The sequence below is a fragment of the Clinocottus analis genome, unplaced genomic scaffold (assembly GCF_023055335.1).
Source record: "Clinocottus analis isolate CAN_PGR_092001 unplaced genomic scaffold, fCliAna1.0.p SCAF_15, whole genome shotgun sequence".
NCBI lineage: Eukaryota > Metazoa > Chordata > Actinopteri > Perciformes > Cottidae > Clinocottus > Clinocottus analis.
Genome location: NW_027175876.1, coordinates 11,734,108 through 11,756,925, shown reverse-complemented (window position 1 = coordinate 11,756,925; position 22,818 = coordinate 11,734,108). Strand labels below are relative to the sequence as shown.

At 41.0% G+C, this 22,818-nt stretch overlaps 1 protein-coding gene across 2 annotated transcripts in view; it reads right to left on the bottom strand.

Moving 5' to 3' along the window:
* The window catches only part of LOC137785399 (exostosin-1), a 185,075-nt gene that overhangs the window by 53,830 nt on the left and 108,427 nt on the right, over positions 1-22,818 (bottom strand). The gene's annotated exons all lie outside the window — the stretch shown is intronic.

Below are 22,818 nucleotides of genomic sequence, written 5' to 3'. Positions count from 1 at the left end.
ATGGTTTTATAATGACACTAACAAAGACACTGTATTAAAGGAAAAGGCGAGTTGTTGTTAATATTGTCCTGCATTGAAAACACCAAGGTCACTTGGGTCTATTTTGTGTCAATCACACAAACTTTGAATACTCGGCAGCGCAGTCCGCAGTTGGATGAAAACCCCTTGCAATTACTCTATTTACTCCTGTTTGAGGAAAAAGTGCCAAAAAGCTAAAGCACTCAGTCGTTGAAGGAAATTAATAAGCTTTCTCTTTATTTATGAAAGTAGCATCCAGTCTTTTGAAGAGTAAAGTCTTCAAACAGGAGCAAATGGGTTTGGGAGAGAGCCACAGACAGTTGGACTAATGCGTTTGTGATATTTTGTTCCTTATTTTATGAGGCTTCGTTAAATAGTGATCGTAGAGAGATGGGAGGACAATCTGTGTCGTCTGAAAAGCCGAGAATAAAGTTATAATATCTGTCCTATAAAACAGAAACTAACAGGAAACACTACGGATCCGGCATGAATATCACCATTGTGTTGCTGGTGATTGTTGTGATAGTGAGCCATCATCCTTAAACAGCTAATACATTTAAAATATAGAAACCAACTCCAATCTCAACTCACTGTGGTGTCAAGTCATTCAGTCACTGGCTCTGCTGCTCACACCAGAAGTGCATTTTACATTTTTGGCTGGTATCTTTTTACCTCATATCACAAGTTGAATTATCACCTACAAGCAACAGCAGTTGCTAGGAGCCAGCTTTTTTGATTTCCATTTTCAATTACTTTAATTTGACTTTTAATTAGCCAGAGCAGCACGGTGTGTCACAGTAACCAGAGACTATTTGGCCTTGGCTACCTCGAAAAAGAATTTAGTGGCATAGTCAATCTCATTCGAGTGGCCTGAACCAGAGATGTTGTCGTCGGGTAGACATTCTCGCAACAAAAAAAAAGAGTAAAAGGTAAAAGCTTTCTGCTGTTCAGCCAATCAAACTGTGACCTTTCAGGGTCGACGTCCTCTTGCGCCCACAAAACCACAAAAATTACCTTCAAAGTAGAGAAAAGCTGCAAACACTGCATCTTCTTTTCTTTTTTTCTTTTTTTTTAAAGCACACATCAGCAGGTGATGGGTTGACATTTCAAAATCACAGACGTGGGTTGTTATTGTGTGCGATATCAGTGTGTGTGTGTGTGTGTGTTATCAGAAAGCATGTGAACATGAATGGCAATGTTGTGAGTTGTAAAAAACAAAGATAAGAGTTGTGTGTGTGTGTGTGTGTGTGTGTGCTGGCTTAGGCTGTCACTACCTGTATGTTTGGTACCATGAATAAAATGATGGATGTGAACTTATTCTCATTTTTCGTCAGCAGCTCGAGTCTGTAAAGAGTGCAGTGAAACCCAGTTCAGCGCACCGCAGCTTCCGACCAACAATTCTTCGCCACGGAGAGGTTTAAAGGTTCCAATGAGTTTTCTTTGGCCACTATTTGTGTTCATGGACGTTGGCCGTCGTGCGAGTACAACTTGTTCTGAAGTGCATGGTACGAATGATTTGGGAGAACTTGACACATTTTTTTTCTTATTTAGAATTTTGCCTTAAACACAATTTACGAGTGGTCCTCCAGACGGGTACACAAAAAGCACAATTAGTAATTTATTCGCAAAGGTGTAGTGAATTACTTTGAGACCATTTTGAAGTTGCAAATCCTGTTTAAATTACCCAGCAATTTGAATCATAAACGTATTATAGTTCTAAATGTTTTAATGCAACCTAACAATATCACCATCAATTTGAATTGTCAGCATTTGTTATACTCACCGATTCGGGGAGTATAACCAATTCTTTTTAGCAGTTCTTTTTAATTCCCCTGCTGACGCTGTTTAAAAAGATTTATGGATTTCTGAAAGCGGGGCTTCAATATTGGACACAAGAGGCAGATCTTGCAGCCTTTTATGGTATTATTGGGCTCAGAATGTACAATTATCATGAATGCACGGTCATTTACGCACAGGTGGCCTTTATCATATTTAAGCTGGTAACTTGCACAGTAATCTGACGTTAAGACAGTTCGCTGTACCAAGTACAAAAATGTTGGTCCAATGTTCCTGTAAAATCTGCATTTTGTTTGTACTTATCTGGCAAGTTGCAAAATGTTGTTGCCCAGTACAATGCAATCAAATATTTGGTGACACAAACTCAGCATTGTTGAACTTCACGGTTTCTTGCTATCTTACATGGTCCTGGTTTGATGAAGAAAAAGAAGTTGTTGTATGTTTCTATCCCTTGAGTTGGTGTTAACATGCTAAGACCCAGACGGATGTGAAGGTCAGTAGAATTACTGCAAGCTAATTACGAAACAATTTATATAAACAACATAGCAGCTTAACACTTAAGCACTTAACACTGCTGATTCTCTGTTGAGGTTGTTGGTTTCTGTTATCTTCTTTCTGAATGGAACCAAAACCTTTACAAAGACATCCATTATTGAAACACAAATTGAAACTTACAGCAAACTGCCGACTTGAAACTGTAGAAGAATTTCATACATGCCATTTGTACATTTCTGCAGTGCAGTAATACTTCCAGGACTTGCGTTACATCGGTTGGATGAGTGCCCTGGATGAACCTTGAGCAGCAATGGATAGATTTAAGTGTTTTTTATCATCAGGAGAAGCATTTAAGCAACCCGCAATGCCTACCGAGAGAGCCACGTTCATGTTAAGTGTAATTCTCCTGTTTTTGAAAAGCAAATTGTGTCATTACACAGCAGGATATTACCTCTCATTTTAAATGGCAACTTTTAAATGTAATCCAATGCAACAACTACGGTAAGGACAGTTAACATATGAACAGCTCCAAGGTCCTCAAGGGACAACTTTAAATGTTTTGTCAGTCAATAAATCCATATTTATAGAACAATTGACATTAACCAGAGAATGTTTGTTGGCTTAAAGAATGAATCAATAATGAACATATGGACAGGGGTGAGCACATCCTCTTTGGACCAGAGAGGCCGTAAACATGCAGCAGTAGAAGTGTCTGTTGTCTGAGAGAGACAAAGCGTCACTAATACCTCCTGCACCCACTTCTTCTTCTTTCTTTTTCTCTGCACTTTATCATGTGAACTGTATCGCATGGATTAAACCCCAACGCTTCAGGTTTATTCAGCATGGCTCCGGTCGCTCGCTGCAGAGAGCCTCGCTGATGACCGCAGACACACACCATTCACACTCGCATGATGGAAAAATAAACTCGTGAGGTTACCCTTGGTGCAGGCAGCCAGGAATCAATAATTCTGAATACACGCCACTTAACGCTCGCCGGCTCTGCCTCTAACTCGCTCTCCCTCTCCCTCCCTCTCTCCCTCCGTCTCTCTCTCTCCCTCTCCTGAAGAGAAAAGTCTCCCCCTCCCACCATGCTGAACACTTCCAAGTCCTCCCTGTTTCCTGAGATGGCGACAGGCATTAAACAACACCGGGCTGGAAATCGGAGACGTAACAACGTCTTCTGCTGCTGAATTATTGAAGACTACAAAGGTAGTGAACGGGAACACACACTCCAACGCACAAACACACGCTAATATGGAATTTCAAGCAGGGACACTGATGATGACTTTGATAAGAGCCAGCCCAGACAGTATGTTATTTATTCTCTCTCTCTCTCTCTCTCTCTCTCTCTCTCTCTCTCTCTCTCTCTCTCTCTCTCTCTCCAAACCAATGAATTAAGGTGATGAATCGACATCAACACTTTATAATCACATCACAGTTTCGGTGTTTTTTCACAGATTTCTGCCGCAACCACAAAACAATGGATTTAAATGGAATTTGCATATAAAAGAGACCGCCAAAAAAAAGGTCTCCAATATCGGGAGAGGGGGTCGTAATGAGACGAGGTATTTTGTAGTTGATACTGATACAAAATGTTCACGTTTCTCAATACCCAAATTAATACCAGTGTTAAAAACAAACACAAGAAAACCAATGTAGTTCAACATCTGCTACACTCTTTCCGAAAAAATGCATTTAAAAGATTGCATTTGAACACATCATGTTAAGTTACAAGTTACCTTCCTAAAACTATTCTACTTTACGCCACGCTGTTGTGGTTAAAACGGCTGCAGTTGGGTAAAGACAGCAAAACCAATCGGTTAGGTTCAGTAAGCTTCAGGAGTTATCCACAAACATGACTGGAATAGTTTTCATTGACATTTATGTTTCAGCCACTCTTTTAAGACACATTTCATTTAGTGAGGTCTCGTTCAAAAACATCCATCACGCTCTCTTTCTCCATGTATCTTCAAAGCAGTCGACAATATTGACACTTGCCAAATAGAAATACTCAGTTTCTCCCTATTCACTTTTGATTTTTCACATGATGACCATTACTCCTTATCGATGGATGGGAAACACAAATGGTGGAGCCCTCGGCATGAGATCGAAGGCTGTGCTCTTGTTGGCCGTAGAGTGATTTATACCCAGTCAGTATTTATACACAGTGTGTGTACGTGTGTATGTGTGTGTGTGCCTGTTTCCTCTCGACAGACCATCTCCTCAGTGAGGAATGAAAGGCCCGGGATGTCATCAGTTCCCACATTGATTTTCCTGCTCCCATGCTTAATTGAAGTTGTTGGGGTATACATAATTGAAGTTGGTTCTCTCAATCTCCCCCTCTCTCTTTTTTCTAGAACATTAAAAAGAGAAAAGTCATACCTCTTCCTATACTCTCTTTTCTCATTTCTTTTCAAGAGACAAGTGTTAATGGGGAAGCCTGTGGCTATGTAGTTGTGATAGAGTGTGTGTGTGTGTGTGTGTGTGTGTGTGTGTGTACACACACTATGTAGTTTCTGAGTGAACAAGCTGATCTCATGGCAAGACGTATCAATAGCATGCCACTGCATAAGCTTTTAACAGATTCATGGTCGTGGCTAATGTGGCTAACATTGTGACTTAAAACAAAACTACTTATGTTTAGGCAACAACGGTACCTGGATCAGTTTAGTAAAAGATCATGGTTTAGGTTAAAATAATTAAGTTCAGGGTAATGCTACGTTCATGCTACGTTCACGTTTTCGCGTGTGTTTACTCGCTTGACTTTTCTCCGTAAAAACAGTCACTATTTCTGCCATCCACCATTGATATAACCGCTACTTAAGTTAAGTAACTCATATCTTGAAGTACACCCCCAAAAGCAAAACATTAGGTACAAGCCACCTCAACTTATATCTCTCAATGTGTATGTAAATGTATTAGTAATTCACAAGCAGGCTAAAACAACACACATTTCCCTGAAAATCCCCAAAACCCATTCTCTATGTCCCTCTCCACTCAAACAGTAAACAAAAGCAGTTCAGTTTTGTTGAAACCACAGTTTAGTTCAGTTCAGTTCAGCAACAAGAAGGATAAAAACAACACCTGCCTCCAGACATTGGCCTGTTATTCACACCCTTATTTGGCGATAGCGGGCAGGCTTCGATGCTGAAAAGTGAAGCCTGGAGGAAGAGGACGAGGTGGTGAAGGATATAATGACTTAAAGATACACTTTATATATACTTCAATACCTGGGAAAGCAAGTCCCTGTGTCATTTGAGCCAGAAGCATGTTAAAAAGTTTAAACAAATTATATATATAGATATATATATATATATATATATACACACACAGTATATATATACACACAGTATATGTAGTGTGTGAGTTATTAGCTGACAAGTCATCTCCAATTAGATTGGGTTTAGTTTGTGTTGACAGAAATTTGATTTTAAAACTGTATTTTATCTAATTTCACATGTGTGGTGTCATTTAACATCACTGTACAATACATGGCAAATGACTGATATCCTTAAATTAAGTCTATTATATTGATTAAATAAATCTAATCTAAATGTACATTGTTTAAAAATACAACCTATTGGCTTAATGAAGATATTTTGAGATTAATACACACATAATATAACTGTTTATCTTTAATCACTGTTTTATAGTGGCCACACTGTGAAGAAACAATGACGAAGATAAATGAAGTTGACACTGTCCAAGCTGAGACTGTTAATGAGAACAAGAAAAAAACCCCAAAAAAAGGCCTCGATATTTACGGCTGTGGCCAGAGACCAAAGCCCAGTTACAAATTGATGTGTTTAAAAACCTCATCGTGCATGAATAATCACAAGTGTTTGCTGGGATTAGAAAAAAAATATTAAATGAGTAGTCCCTTCTATAATTAAACAGGAGAAAGCAAGCAATGAATCTCTCAGGATCAAAGTAATGTCATGTTTAATACAGATCCTCAGTTCGAGGGAAGTCAGAGGCAAAACTTTCCTGTAACATCAACGGGAGCTGAAATGGGATGTGTCCACAGTGAAATGGCTTATGGGGTGGCATTTCTCATGTTGGAGTTGTTTCTCCTCTTCCTCAGATCTTCATTCTTTGTGATAATCTTTCTCTTCATGCACAGATAGCGTTTCCTTCTCTCTCTCTAATGAGATCTTGTCTCTTCTCAGTCAAGTATCTTTCTCATCTTCCACAAAGATCTCTCTTACCTTTTCTTGAAGATTTTATTCCTCTTTGGTATTATCCTTCTCCTTTTCGAAAACTGTCCTCTTTTCCCCAGCTTTTATTTTGCTAAGATCTGGTAAATTTACCCTTGAGCTTTAATATTGCAATGTTCTATTTCGTCCCAAAAAAATATGACCATTGAACGCTGGAATGTACAGCGCTGATCAAATATGAATCAACATATGAATCACGATCGGTTACTGTCAGGGCTGCACCCTCTTAGACAATAAATCACATGTCTTGGTCTTAGTCGACCTAGATGTTGGATCGTGAACTTGTGAGATGACAACTAAAGTATGTATCAAACATAAAGGTCAAAGGTCAAACGGTGGAAATAAGCACAGGCTCTCGGCTGCACAGCATACATGGTACTAGCATAACCACCAAGGCTCAGTTTCTTGCTCAAGGACACTTTGACGAGTGGTCAGGAGGCGGCGGTGACTGAACCATCAACTCTGCAACTCTCGGCCCACCCGCTTAACTTCAACCTCACCTGCACAAATCTATACATGGCTCGAGCCCTCAAACATGCAGGCTTTAGAAACATCTGTTGCACAAGTTAAAAATGTGTCTCTGATAATTACCCTTCCATCAAGGCAGCACCCTGAAGCCAGGAAGGATCAATTGTGTTGGCATGATTGAATGAGGACTGAATCTTCATTGTTTTTTTCTATGCTGAACAGAGTGTGCTCAGGACCAGATTAATTGCTCCGAGTGTTAATTTGCAGCCCGCCCCCTGAACGCCACGTGTCTCCATTGATTAAAATTAGCCTGTGTCCTGCTGCTGCTCTCTGTTCATTTAACAGGGTAATTGATGAGGCCGGTTGTCTTGTCCTCTGTCCTTGATTCTCTCTCATCCTTCCTTTCTTTTCTTGCTCTTTCCTCCTCTCCTAAACACTTCTGTTTGCCTCTGGCCTAGCTCCTAAATCACGCTGTTTGCGAGCTGTCTCCGAAGGCGAGTGTGTGTGTGCTTTTTCTTGTGTGTACCGTCTCCACACACACAGCTCCCAGTACCCATTTTACACTCTAACATTACTGCCTGCCAGTGTTTGGTTAGGTTTATTAATCCTGACTCTTACAGCATATAGGACAATATAACAAATATGAAAGTAATAAGGTGCCGGTGTTTCTTTGCAAAGCTCCAGCAGCAGCATCAGCAGCAGCACTGTTTCAGTTTTATCCAGATATGTCCGTTAATGTAATGTAGAAGAGGACATGTCATGAACATGTTCAGGTGGTTGTAGAGAGGATGTCATCCTGCCATTTTTGTCCTATGTGGCCTTTTCAAATTTCACCACCAGCAGCATGAAGGCATCGCTGACACTATTTGAAAGAACTAATAGCTGGAGGAAGGATGCACGGGTTCTGCAATCCCCCATATGCACAGAAGCATTACAGCAAGCGGCGGTAATCTTTCTATAGAAAAAAAAAAGAGTGTTGTATTTATTGTAATTCTCTTTGCATCCCAACAATAATCTACAAATCTAATGCCATGACAAAAGAGAAGAAAATCCAAAGTGCGTCTGTCACAGAACTATAATACCTACATCCGATCATGGTCATTTTGGTTGTTTAAGTTAATGATCATTACGGTGGAGGCCCTCAGTTGTGAAGTTGCTGGATTCAAGGACTTTTGGATCTAGCAATGCTGCAGCCACTGGGCTGGTTTTTCAGTTGAAGAATATTTTGAAGCTTACTTTTGATAGTTTGTCAAGATTACCAAAGCTAGCGTTTATGTCCTTGTTCCAAGAGCATTGGAAATGGCACAATGTTGCTTAACTCCACTGGACTCAGCAGATTCAGTAGATTCACTCTTGGAGGGTGAAGTATATCTGCATTTATTTCCCAGATCTAGTTCCATTTGCACCGTTGACCTGTCGCAATTTCTCTTGACTTTGAGGTGATGGAACGCCAGTGAGTCCAAGGTGGAGGAAACTATCAGTTTATTAGTTGTGCTGCACCAACCACTTGGATTTCAACGTCCACTATCCTAAACCCTAAATCAAATGGGTTGCAGGCACTTATGAGACTGAAGATGAACAAATAAAGAATAGCTAAGCTAACAAACTAAGGAGTTAAATCGCAAGTGTTTTTTTAATACTACCATGGGGGGAGTGCCAACATCAACAATTTGAAAATTGTTCCCATATCAGATTTCTTCAATTCATTGAACTGAATTGACAAGCAATACACATTGGCTTAAAATGCAATTTTGTAGTTATACCTATTTTTCTTTAGGTTAGCTTTGTATGACTGTGGTCTGATGTTTTGGAATAGTCTGCAAGTGTCTTCACCAGAAGGCTGATTCATTTTTTTGTCATATTCATTGAAATCCATTTTAATGTAATTGCGCTACATTAGTGTGAAGTTACTGGTTGGTCTTCCTGGAAGTTCAAGGCTGCAGTTGTTTTCAACGCTAAATCACATGTTGCTGCCTGGGGCACTGTTGCAGTCTTGGAATTACAATAGAAAAGCATGATGTTTTGTTTCACAAGCAAGAAAATGAGTATTAAAAGCCAGAAATCCATCAACGTGTTGTTGTTTTCTTTTTTTTTATAGTATAACCAGTTTCTATCAGTAGTTTTGTATTTGAGGTGAATGGTTTTAGCTGACACAGCATCACAGCAGACCGAGCTTAAAACAGGCATATCTTAGTGTGAAGACAGGGCTGACATTCAGTCCATTACAGTTAGCTTAGCAGGCCTATTCATCAGCAGGCGCGACCACATAGAAAAACCCTGAGACTTTCCCCTGAACGTCAGACAGCTCAGCAGCAGCGTGATTAATGGAGCCGGCCATCAAGCACATACATCAAACGGACACGGAAAATGTCTGACGAGTTCTGCGACAGGCTGAGCTCTGACACATCAAGTCAGTCACCAGCGCCTCCGTTTTTACTGCGTTAGCGTGAGCTGCATTGTTGACTGAGGAATGGATGAGATCCTCGTCAGAGTTGATCAAATGGCTCTTCCTTTAATAAAGGGCACACTTGTGCACTGGAATTAGATGTTGGCGATGGGTGTAAATCGCTTCACAGAGGATTGATCCGGTATGACACAGGATACTGAACAGAATACCCAAATATAGGAATGTGCTACTCATAACTTGTTGCGCTTTCCAAAAGCAGCGTTATTATTTCATTAATTCTCTGGTAAATCTGGCATGGCTACTAACCCGACAAGCGCTGCTTCACTCACAGATCTGGAAAGCCTCCATTATTGGAATCGGCGAGGAATAGATGATTAACAGTGCTCTCCCTGGCTCAGATATCAAGTCTTTGCACCTCTCACTGGATAACTTGTGATGTGTCTTTGTTTCTTGGGGTATTTCTTGTCAAAATGTGGACAAACATCTTAAACTTTTAAATCTCTCGTTTGAATAGTTGTTACTACCCCTCTCTTGATCTCCCATGGCACATATCTGACGGGGCCTAAACAATTCTCATCAGATCTTTCACAGACTCTGTGTAGCTTTGTGAGGCAAATTATTTTTGTTGCAGTATTTGTTACATCACTTTTCCTGACGCAACAACAAAACTGGCGTTACCATTGCCTCCAGTATCAACAAACAGGATTTCTGAAGGGATTTCTATTTGAACAAAATATTCAGAAGAAACTACATTTTCTTATATATTGCGTTAACTCAATAAGACATCAAATACGGGTACAGGTTCTTCTTATACATGATCTCACGAACCACCTTTGAAGGAATAGGTCAACTAAGGAGCCGCAAAGCTTAAGGAGTGCGTTTCCTATTCACTATAGGATGTTTGAATCAACTTTATAGGACACAAACAAAACACACCTGCCACCAGGTCAGGCTGTAAAAGGGTTTTTTTGTGTTTTTTTTGTCATGCAATTCATTTGCACATCAATATATGTTTTGGAACCGTTATATTATTGCACACAGAACATTAATATTATTGGAACTTTTTTTGGAAGGAGGTTGATTTTTCTCACGTTGTGCACCGTGAATAAAGACATCAACCCGTCACATTGTGTGGAATGGAGATGTACAAAATGTGCACTTTGTACAATAACACAGAGGCTCTGTGGCCCGAACAAGACGGCACAAGGTATTACTCCTTTCAACCTTGACAATGGAAACGCACACGGGACCCACTCCTTCCATTCATACCTTGCACAATAAAAGCCCTTTTACATTTTCCCTGCGCAATTGTTTACCAGAGGAAGTCGCTAGAAGGAATAATATAAGATTGATAATACTTCAATCTCATATAGTGCTTTTTCTAAATACCTAAAGATGCTCTACAGCTTATGGTAGCTTTTCTTACACAAAAGTTGACCTCAGACAGACAACCAGACGCTGCTCTGGGTCAATGTGGTCTTGGGCCTCTGCCTGCAAGCATCTATTCAAAGCTTTTATTGAAAAAGTGTGAAAGGGATTTTTTCTTGTCCTCTTGTTCTCGTTTTCACCCACCCACTGTGTAAAGACCTTAATACTGTAGATCATTGGTAGAGCAATGACCTAGGAATAAAGCTTTTTTTCTATTAAATATCAGTAAAGCTATGACATCAGGACAAATCAGGTAGTAATATGTATGTCAGAGACACATTAAACAAAACAGTTATCAAGCTAAATAAAGTTGGGAGAAAAGAGCAAATGAAGTAAGCTTCTAGTGGAAAAAAAAGTAGCATAGATTGCATCAATCAGAGAGTAAACATAATGATGGAGCGAAGTCAAAAAGAGGAGAAAGGATGCTTACAGGAGGGACATGGGTGGATGGTGGAGAAGAAAGGGCTGGTGAAGGCAAGGGTGGACTGAGAAGTCATGTACAGCACATTTGTCACACTTCCAGTGAGCCATAGCGACACACTTAGTGCTGTGACATACACTGTGTTAGGGCAACAGGCAGTCACCTAAGGGAGGGACCACCACTGCACCAAAAATAGGTTTAAAACGGGAATATGGCCCTCCTAATCTAATAGCAATGGTTTTAACAAACCACTGTGAGAAAGCACACTGTCTCAAGCTGTGATTTGTAGGAAAATAATGGTATGCATGGACATCAGCACAAGCAGGCTATTCCATTCATTTATGAGCTTTGTGGAGGAAAATCAAGTAAAACATGAATCTGATCACTCAATAATGAGATGCACAAAATTACTAAATATATGACATGCTTTGTAGCTTGTAAACTTGTTGATTTCGCTCTCAGCAGTGGGACTGTCAAGTTGGTTTGAATGAGAACTGTCAAGTCATTAGTCTGAATGTATTCAAACACAACCTAATCAAAAACTTCGCTGTAGAACCGACAAAGCCTTTCATGACAGTCTCCCGTGCCCATCGGGAGGTTTGAATACAGACAGATAATTACAGATCCAACACCATTTTTTTCTCCTTCCCTTTTGAATAAATGCAAGACATCTTTTGAGCATTTCATGCATCATCTAATCTGGGATGCTCTTTGTCTTGATTAATTTAGACGGCATTTAAATGGTTTTCTATATTGTGCACTCACGGCCTTATGAACAGTTTTATACCAAAAACCAAGCTCACGAAGGCAGTCTGGGGGGCGGGGGGGGGGCTGTTTCTCCGGAAAAAGTGGCATAAATGATCTGTTAGCAGTAATACATGATTATCATGTTACATTTAAGAGTGGATGATCCACACTATAATCTGGAAATCTGACAAAAATGATCACAGACGCACCTCAATGACCTCCATGGTGATCTCATATGAGTCCACTAGAAACCCCGTGCACGGGTGAGATCAATGATGGTGAGTCCAAAACCTAATGGAAAAAGTTGACCACAGTCTAGTATTCAAGTATTTGAAGTAAACAAATTCCACTCAGAGATCAGCAAATGCAATTACAACAGATATTGATCCAGTATTACTAAATAAGAACAATGGCATGCAATAAGCATAAGCAATAAAGATCAAGCCTTTAGATGAAAACAGCTACGATTATAAAAAATATTCTAAATCACCTCTCAGCAGGTGTTTAATAGTGAAAATTAAAATGCGGAACATGCCGTTAAATTTTTAAATATGAGGCATTAAGTGGCTGCACCCCGAGCTCTGTTGCATCCACTAAACAGCCAGGTGGCTTAGCAGTGTCTTCAGCTTCAGGCTAACAACCGTACGAGTCACAAGATGACTGTCAGCATACTAAAGTACTCAAGGACAGTGTTGAGTGAAACATAAAATTTACATCGACTTGCCTTGGGCAGCGCAATGCTATGAGAACGCTTTGGTATGCTCTTGAGTTGTGTATAAATATATATTTGTCACAGTGTATGTGCTACAGGCTTGCTGGCAGACTCTCTGGTCTTTGATATGCCTGCCATTCACCAGGGAACTTTAATATTCCAACAGTAGTACCAACACACACACACACACACACACACACACACACACGGACATGTGATGTGCACAAGCAGGCCGTGGGTGGTGGGTGGCCCGTTCAGAAGCTGCCTCTAGCTGCAGCGGTGATGGCGTCCCACAGGGCCATGCAGGGAGAGAATCACATTCTCTGGAAACCCAGTGACAAACAGAAATCAATGTCTCAGCGTCAAATTTATAACCAATTCAGCCATTTTTGTCTCACAAAAAAAATAACTTCAAATGTTCACGGGAGCTGGATTAATGCTGTTCTCATACACTGTTTGGAGCTTTAACTCTAGGAACACACTGTAAGTCGGATACATCCCACAAGATGTGTGTGCTATTAGTGAGTGGGTAGAATATATCAGCGAGTTGGCCGATATTCAATGGCAACACATATGTGTATTTGTAGGAGAAACATATTCTGTTATATTAAACCAAATATAAAGTTCAGCCTACGTTATCTGTGGTCACTTCCAGAATGACAAATACCACGACAGAGTTTTGAGTTCATTGAGCTACAAACACCAGCGTTCTTCGATCAGTCCTGTAGTCAACCGGTTTAATAGCTTGCAACGTTTTGTGGTTTCACCAAATTCGTAAATAAACCATACAACAAAATACACGCAAAGACATTTGTGATGTCATTGCCTGTCAAAGGGTCTAAAAAAAAGAGCCACACAGTCTGCAAAGAGAGGAGGGATGGACGGGTCCAAAAAGCCCAGACTCTCATCCAGGAGACGGCTGTCCATCTTCTGTGAAGCAAGAGGTCAACGTTGATCTATTTGTCAAGCAACGCCTCGTCTGTAGACGTTTCAACCCACACTTCCTCAACCTAACCAAGCCGCTCCCTGTGGAAATGAGAATTCGCACGAAAAACCAGGATTAACTTTTCACAAATTGTCACTGTTTCATGAGGATACGCTGTTCAATTCCCATTTCTCAATTTGTCTCCTCATGTGACGCGGTAAAATACTTTTTGGTGGGTTTCCACATGGCACAAACATATCTAGCGTGCACGAATTGTTGATAATAACTTGTCAGTTCAGGAGACATGAAGATGCATGTACATACATGTTTATGGTGTTTGCCATAATCAAATGAGGTTTTCTGGTTCTAAGAGACTCAAGAAAATCCCTACACAACAGCACAGGCACTGAATCTCCTTTTTTTTAAACAAGAATCTGTGCCGCATATAACACCTAAAAAACCTAAAAAAAGACCGTCATCATTAAATATTTCATCACTCATCTAAAAGAAGCAGCGTGATCAACGTTTCCAGGCTTCAACGCGATCAAGGCGTGAATAATGTATTCTCACAAATGTAGGTATGATGTCAATCGCTGCATCTGCCTGAAGCCCCAACTTTGAATACCCTGAGAAGGTTTCAGCCCGGCTCCTCACTTCTTCTGTGTCAGGGTGAAGGATTTAGTTTTAGGGTTAATGTAAGACATAAAGCTTAAGCGGTAGTTCAGGAAGGAGGACACTACAGGTCATTCATGAATGTCAACTATCAGCTGATCTGGGGGGCATCCACTTTTAAGCAATCAACCAGATGAAGCGCTGTGTCTCTAAGCCAATCATATCCCTGCTGTCAAACTTTGAAAGGGGTTCTCGCTCTGCTGTTGTCATTTCAGCTCAAAACTGCATGCGAGCCTCCTCCGGCCCAATCACCTCCAGTCGGCATGCAGTCATACCTTTATCTGCCTTTATCCTGGTTCAGGAAAACAGGGCAGTCCAATCGCCAAAGACTTCTCACTTCTCCGCTGTTGAACTGATGAAATAAATGTATTATTTAATTTGGAACTACTCTATCCTGATTTGATTAGGTTTCGGTTACAATTGAGTCCTCACAACGACAGAAGTATGAACATGTGAGTGTGAGGGTTTTCCATTTGGCTTCCAGCCAGCAGTTCACCCCTCTGGTCTGAAGTGAAACAAGGAGACGAGCAGAGCGTGCCGCTGGAAACATTCAGCTGTCTATATCCCAGTAACACACACCCGCGCTGAGAAACGCTCACGTATTTCTCACAAACAAAGCTCTTCTGCCTAATTAGGGCTGTAATGTGAACAAAGGCAGCGGTCCTATCTGCCACAGCAGACCTCAGAGCAGTCCAAGTTTAGACAGGAAACCTCTCTGCACAGTCTCTCTCCCTCTTAAACTTCAACTCTCTCACACACACAAACACACACACACAAGTGCAGATGTTTCACAGACAAAACCCACACACACACACATGTGGGTCACACGCTGACGTCGGTATCCCCTCTGAATATGCTACAGCCCGCTCACACACAGATTCGCCGCACCCAATTTGAGCGACACAGGCTCATCACGCGCCCTGGCGTTTCTCTCACTTAAAACAGCTGTAGGAAACCGCCCTCCAGAGCAGATTGATCTGAAAGTGGCGGCCTCGCGTTCAGGTGTGTACACAAGTGATGGCATAAGCCTGCTGCAGCATAAAGTTAAGAAGACTAAGTCCTGTCTCCAACGCTCTCTGTGATCACTCTTGATGTCAACGTGGCCAATCAAGGCACAGCTATCGCTTTACCTTGAGAGGCAATAGCGTGATCATAAAACAGGGATCCTGCCGTGGTTCCATGAGGCTCCATCAAACCGTAATTTCACAGGCTTTCGGTTGGGTATCAATATGTAAAGGAGAGCTAAATGGTGAGTCTTGCTGCAGTGTGGGTGATCACAAAGAGCGCGAGTGTTGAGACCGGACAGCCTGGTCTCCTAAAGATTACGTTCCCATACCACAAGGCTGCATTGTCAATTACTTTTCAATTTTTCTGCTGGATTACGTTTGTTTTCTCATGTACAAAAGACGCGTATCCAATCATTGTTCGGGGAACTATTCTTCTAAGAGCGTCATGTTCACCCGACAAGGCGCATTCGTTTTGATGCACTCCTGATGATGAAGAGATTGAAATATAGCTCGGTGACTTTAGTACAGTGACTTTATAATGTGTTTTCATCTCGTAACTGCACATGTGTCAGTGGATGCCGGGGAAGGATTTTCAATGCAATATCACTTTGTTCTATTGATGTATTGTAAGACGTTCCCACACTCTGTAGGATGGAAACCCCTATGGCTTTCTCATAAAACAATGGGATGGGCTTGGTTAACTGTTTGGCTCACACACATAAGCTCGGAAACACACACACACACACACAGAGGCGCGTTCCTGTCCTTCTGCCAGTAATGAAGCAGATAATAAGCTGCTTCACGCTCTGCTGTAGCAAAACCAAAATCAAAACACTGTTGATTTAAGAATCAAAATGCGTACACTCATGGGTTTTTCATCTTCCATGCTCTGTGGAAATGATGAGGTAGAGCTTCAGTGTGTGTGTGTGTGTGCGTGTGCGTGTGTGTGTGTGTATTATAAGCCTGAGGAGCAGGCAGTGGGTTTGCGAGGCGGCGTTGAGAATCCATTCCTCGTGCCTACCTCCTCATTTCAGCTCTCTGTGTTTCCAAGAAATGATTCTCTGACTTTGACACTGATGTCATCACCAAAAGAGTTTTGGGATATTTTCTGAACTTGTGAAAGAAAGAAACAAACCATGCAACCATCTTGATTTTGGAAAATCACCTGCTTGTGTCTGTGGTGGTGACTCTGTGAGATCAGGACCAGATGTGTGTTTCCAGAGCCGATACATCGTTTGTGTTCACATCGAGCATTATGCTCAAACTTCAGAGAAACCAATATCCTTAAATCAACATAAAAGCTTATATTCTGTATTCATTTTCCTAAATAATACTCATTCTTCACTTGATAATCACAAGTGAAGAATGAGTTTAAGCTTTTTGGCTACAATTCTAAGAGGCTGTTGCTCAATAACAAGGTCAGTACTGACGTTGTGAAGTGAAGTCAATTCTTTTTGAAACATTTTTGTTCCTGGCTTTGCTATTTAAAACACAATTTGAAACAAACTTGTTTTGTGTCAGGACACCATAATGCTCAAATTCTCCTCTTGAGGGAGCAGCACACTGTATACATGTTGGCCCAACTGTGTACGTGTATATTTCTATATGGACAACACCGATTAATAAAACGTATAACAACACGTGACATATATCTGTAAATGTATGTTTCTTCTTTTGAGGGGGTCGAAAATATATGCTCACTTGTTTTCCACTCCCATGTTTGACATTGCGTTAAAAATGGTCTCCAATATGGCTGTCAGACATTTTCAAAAACACAAGAATCCCCGCTGCACATGCCGGAGTGTCCCAACACACTTTCATTCACCTCTTTTGATGTGAACAAAACAAATCCATGCTTACACACTTTATTTCATGTTGCAGCAGGAGACGATTCAAAGAGAAAGAAACACATTTGAAAACAACAGACTCTCCGACCAGACATCAGAAATGTCTTCTGTTGGATCTGAGGAGCTGTTGATGTTGGCTTGGCAGCCCACCAGGCCTGTGCAACTGTTGCAGACACATTTACGCATGTTGTCCTTGCTTGTTGCTTTTTTTATCTCTTGGTTTTCTGTTGCATTGCCGAGACGTTGAGGGTCTCGCATGTTGACGTCTTTGAGAAGCATCCTCCTGAACATAGTTGTATTGTTTCTATCAATTTTATGAATGCAATGTCCTCTGCTTTTCTAAAAGACAATGTGTATCAAGTTCAGCCAAATTCTGCTTTTAAAACCATCCATCCTACATCCAGTCAGTCTGGGTTCATTTTCAGATCCACTGGTTTATAACTGGTCTGTCTTCTTTCTGTGTGTAACGGCATATTGTCTGGATGTGTTAGGAAAGTCTTCCAACAAGCAGGAAGTGATGCGTCCTGTGTTTGGTGTGGAGTAAAACAAGTCAACCTCAGGTTTGTGAACAAACCAAAATCATAATTTGTTCATAAAAATGTGACCTAGTTTTAATTTAACATATTAACTGTTGCAGATCTGTTAGCTTCCTCCGATCATAAGCTAATAAAATGCTGTTTCCATCACAAAAATGTTGTTTACGTTGAGTTTTGTCACTGAAATTATATCTAGATTTAAATATTACATGAGCTGCTTTACTATGAAAAACACTCATCATTTCCTGCTATATGGAGTCTATAATAAGTCGATAACTTAAAGACGATCAAGGTCATGTTCATATATTGTACAATATCTCCTAATTATTATGCCAACTCCATAGCTTGGAATTTCAAAAAGTAAAAAATATAGAAGTGGATAAATGTCATCCTGTAAGAGTACTTAAAATCAATGCCACTGTAAGCATAAAAATCCCTGTTTTGAATGTTATATCCTTGAAGCGTCTATCATTATTCAGTTCCTGTATTTTGTTGGAACGGCCACTGAAGTATGACTGCATTAATCCAGGTGTGTATGCATGTATGTGTGTGGATGGATGGATGTGTGTGTGTGTGTGTGTGTATGCGGCACTCGTCTGTCTCCAGCGAGGGTTTAAAGAGGGATTGAATTAGAGGAAGGATAGCTTTCAAGTAGGGATTAGGCTAAAGCTGGGTCTCTCAGGGTCCTTATTCAATAGCCACTGAGTGGCATCAGAACCCCTAAAATCCAGCAGACGGCAGTCAGAGAGTGGCAGCTCCATCTGTAATGAAAGGAAGAGAGCGCGGGCGTGTATGTGTGTATTTAATGAATAATGCATTGTTATGGAGTAGTTATAGCTGAGATATTACCAGCAAAAACTTTCTTTGGGGAACAGAGACAGGCAGACAGTCCACTTCGACAGACGCCACGTCTCACCTGTGTCATTTCCGGGTCTACATGTTGGGGTTCGAGGTTGGACACCCAGCCATCATATGCCCAGATGTCACATGCCCAGATGTGTGCATGACATTCGCACATCAGGGCTACGGTATACCAAGTCAACCTCAAAGACTACAGCCAAACACTCAACATGATAGTTGTACTGCAGCTGCACGGGATGAAAGAAGTACTCATGCTCAGAGATGACAATAAAACAAGAAATAATAATAGTTGAGGCTCGAGCATCAACTCAGTAGCTTCAGGTATAAAGTTTCACTCAACCGGGAGATGCACGATTATTCAGACGATAGCAATGTATTCAGAAATACAGGAACAACAGTATTTATGCATTTCTGTCCGCACACTAATTACCAGCAGTTTTTTTGCAACACAGATGAGGAGAAGAATACCAGCAAGGTGTTTTCATACTTTTGTCACTATTAAAAATTGCTTCTTGGAATCTCTTCTAACGAACATGAATCCAGGCTGATCACAGCCGGCGTGGACCAACAGTTTGAACTTTTACTCTTATGAAAGGATCAATGTTACCTCAAAGATGATCATTTGACCCCATAATTGATCACGATTCTTACCTGAAAGTCTGCCATGCCAGAAATGTAGGCGGCTGTAAAAGGTTCAACAAATGAGTTGCTTGCACTGGAGTAAACTTTTCGTCTCTAACTTCATTAGGTTGTAACTGCTTGTGATGCATGACAAGTTATGACAGCAGCGAAATATTCTGAAAATCCTATTAGATATGGCCAAGTCCTGCAAGCACCTCAGATTTGTCATTAGCAGGTTGTGGAGTCAGTGTAGAAAATGAACACTTAATAGGAAGACTCGAGAGGATGGGAGGTACATGTCAGTTAAGGAAAGCCTTTTTTCTGAGAGAAAAACATGTAAAATACCTTAAATTCCATCAGATTAAGTGTGTAATGAAATCTGTTATTTAGTATTCAAGGCTAAATTAATACGTTGAGAGCAATAGAACAAACTGAGTCAAATTCCTTGTATGTGGTGCTTATATGGCCAATAAAGCTGAGTGAGTAAAATAAAAAAAATAGATTATAGTTTAAAATAAATTTCCACAATTCTGTCGGGGTGTGGTTTAGAGGTGATGTGGCATTTGGTGAAACATGAAGCTCATTTCATCTTCAAATCCAGCCTTGCAAGATAACTGTTGGTATTACAGACAAGAGGTGGACAGAAGTATAACAGCAGGAAGGAATGAGTACATCTATTTTAGCTGATGCGGTGACTTTGCATCCCTCTGAAACTTTAGCGCTGCAGTAAGACCTGACGGTGTCTCTGAGACCTGGCTGACATCAGGATCAGACACTGACCCTCAGCTTGTGGCGCGGGTCATCCCGAGACGCTCATATTCTTGGCACTGATTAGTCCTGAGACACATCCCCATCTGAACTGCCACACGAGTGGAGTCAGTTTGGAGAGCTGTCACTTCCGAGGACATCCCGAGGTACATTTCACACACATGACTTCATCCCACGTGACAGTTTTTGCTTGAAAATGTCTCCATTGAACAAAATCAATGTGCCGTATTTGGTTAGTTCAAATACTGCAAATGTGGTCAGCAGAAAGGTCTCACCTTACACACATGCCCTTCAGTTCAATTAGAGCCTGCTGATTGGTTTCCATCATGGCTGAGGCTCCTGGATGCCGATACCAGTGCTGCTTTGTGCAGGATTCAGTTTTATTAGTGTGCAGGCGAGTCATTTTGCATATATTTGGTGGACTTTGCGAGTGGATGAGCCCGATGTCGTGTTTTATCGTACACTTTTAATTAGAGCCCCGGTGATCAAAAGTGGAACTTGGAAATTTGATGAAGGTAGTTAAGATCATTCGATCATGATAGGTTTAAATGAGGTTTTCAGAGGTTTCACTGAAAAAGGGCAGAAAGAACTCAGTTACCACCATTTCCCCTTTTTTCATCCATCTTTCTCTCTGTTGGTTCCTCTAAGTTGCATGAAAAGAGGAAACAAGCCATGCGATAATGATAAAGCTATCAACACTGATACGGTGAGTAGTCATTGCCCCATTCGGATTAAATACACCCCACACCCATACGTGTGCATGGGAAAAATGTATCTGGTCTCAACTCCAAAGCGGCTCGGTCAGTGCCCCACAGCGTCTGGATGAGACCCGTCCTGCATGGATCAGACAGCCAGAGCAACTGAGCAAGTGATGATTTGATCTGGCTTTCATTGTTGTTCAAGACAATTCAACTTAACCATCATGAGTCTTATTTTCCTTCTTACCCACTGATTTTCATAAACAAGAAATGCATTTTAAAAAAAGCTTGACTTGGCTAACAATGACGTGGTATCAATCATCAATATAATGCGTGGAAAGCATTAATCTCTCTAACATTTTAAGCAGAGGTAATGAGAATATTGTACACTGAATATTAGCATTATGATTGACTATGATGATTTAATTACATTTTTCGTTTGAAACCAAGTTAAGACCAGCACAAAATTCGAAAAAAGGTGATTATTACTCAGCACATTTCTTTCATGAAAACTGGTTTAACCCTTGTTAAGTACTAGGGACGTATAATAATGTGAGCAGACGTAGGTTATCACTCATTCTCCATCTGTGTTTCATACAGTTGGTGCCAGAGTCCGATACCTCCTGCCAACTCTTGTCTGAAAAGTTGCTCTTTGGATCAATAGAAGTGGGTTGATCCATGCTTGGCACACATTGTGTTCAATATAAATGCCTCGTTTATGACATGTCACAATTAACCATTGTGTTCTCTATATTTGCCAGTACTTTACATACTGGTTGTCTGGTTAGAATATCAGTAAAACTAAAGCTACCAAAGTATGCAATCTATTTCATTTTGGGTCCTTTTTTTATTTAGTTAATCAGTTCATAATTTCTACCACAATGTGGGAACAACAAGGCAGCTTCATGCACTCCTCAGGTTCACCAAACTGCTTGTATACCGGTTTGAGCTGGTTTGAACTGCTCAACGAAACAGAGGAACGATGTTCAGAATGTTGTCTTGAAATCCCCAGATGCAAGTTCCACATTATATTTCTGCGTATTCACATGAATAAATAAAAAAGAGTGGGGGGGGTGTATTTCAGTTCCAAGCATACTCACCACTGTTCTGAGAAATGATGAATTGACTTTGACATACGGAACTAAAAGCTGCTCGCGAGCTGACACCAGATTGTCTTTTTGAATCCTGTATCAATACTAAAACCAATCTATACGGCGGGATTAGGATGAAGCGTTATAATCTATGTGAGTGATATCATTTACATGACTGGACTTGTAACGGATGGTAGTGATCCAAAAATGAAACAATGGACATAGAAATCTTTGTGAATCAGAGAATGCACCATAAAAGTTGGAGGGAGTGTAAGTAGGGGGTCAATGCCTGAACCTTTACCAATACTATATTGATTTCCATAATCCATACACCAGGCGCATTGCTATCAAAGTGACTGACTCTACGTATTGAAAAGGTGAAGAGTTTTCTGCAGTTCCTTTTTAAAGACCGGACTTCGAATATGTTGTTGCATGAAAACATTTTGGAAACAATTGAATCCTTTTTTTCAAAAGTTGTGGCTTTTGGACAAAACGTCGGGAGCAAACAAAATTCCACGCAGCCCGCAACTGAAATCACATTTCACATCGTATGATACTCATTATGACAGCCGGATCTTTATCTGCGACTGTGCGGTAAGAGGAGGTTTCGATAACGAGCACGGCATTGCTTTTCCGATGCCACCGGACCGAAAGGGCTGAGGGGAAGGCTGAAGAGGCTGCGTTACGCACAGGCTTGCAGCCAGGAACTGGCAAAGAGGCTCTAAATGCAACCGTTTAGAGGGAGAGGGCCTGCACACTGGGATGAAGTCTGCGTCTAAGCTTTCACACACAGTTGGACGAAGAGAGGATCCACTGAGTGCGATCCGAGCACTCAGTGGATCCTCTCTTCATGGCACATTTTGTGAGAAAAAGCATTGACTTCAAGTTTTTGTTGCTCAATAGCGGGATCACTTTCTGCAGCCCGGAGCTACCGTTGCTGCAGCAATGCAACTGACCACACCTCATTGTAGGGCCAACACGTCGATGGGTAAACGGTTGATCAAAAGTGCTGTGGCAAACATGGGCGCGAGGCGTGAACCGTACAACTGTGTCGGTCTAAATTAGCATGACAGTTCCTCTGC